A 562-nucleotide genomic window follows, 5' to 3' on the forward strand; every position below is an offset into this window, starting at 1 on the left:
GTGGAATTGTAATTATATCTGTATGTCCTGTGCGCTCGTAACTTTTCACTGCATCAATACAAATCGTCACATTTATCTATAAATATGATTTCTAATGTCAATCTGCTGTACAAAGATCTATTATTTTATATTCAGTCCAGTACATACATTTCCAAATGCAATTATTTCGTCCAGATATTCAATAATCACGATAAAGTGTTTTAATTCGATCATTTATTGATTTATAGTCAGCAAATAATGGTTTTTACATTGATTTTTTCTTTCACTCAGCGATTTCTGTATCCAAAACTACTTTGATCGTTTTCACAAACACACTGATGTGTATTTAGAGATACGCCTATAATTATTTAATGTAATATTTACCGTACATTGATCAGTCAAGGTCGTTTTTGTTTACACCTGTTTTGTGTATTGACACGTGCTTAAAAAAATTCTGTCCAATGAAATCAGTTGTATCAAACATCTTCGGTTGAGTCTTTGTTCTCAACCGAACATTACACAAAAGTGGTATTTTCATTGGAGAATGTAAATTTCTATGTGATATATTTAAACTAAACACATG

This window comes from Mytilus californianus, unplaced genomic scaffold (genome assembly GCF_021869535.1).
Source record: "Mytilus californianus isolate M0D057914Y unplaced genomic scaffold, xbMytCali1.0.p SCAF_10, whole genome shotgun sequence".
NCBI classification, from domain to species: domain Eukaryota; kingdom Metazoa; phylum Mollusca; class Bivalvia; order Mytilida; family Mytilidae; genus Mytilus; species Mytilus californianus.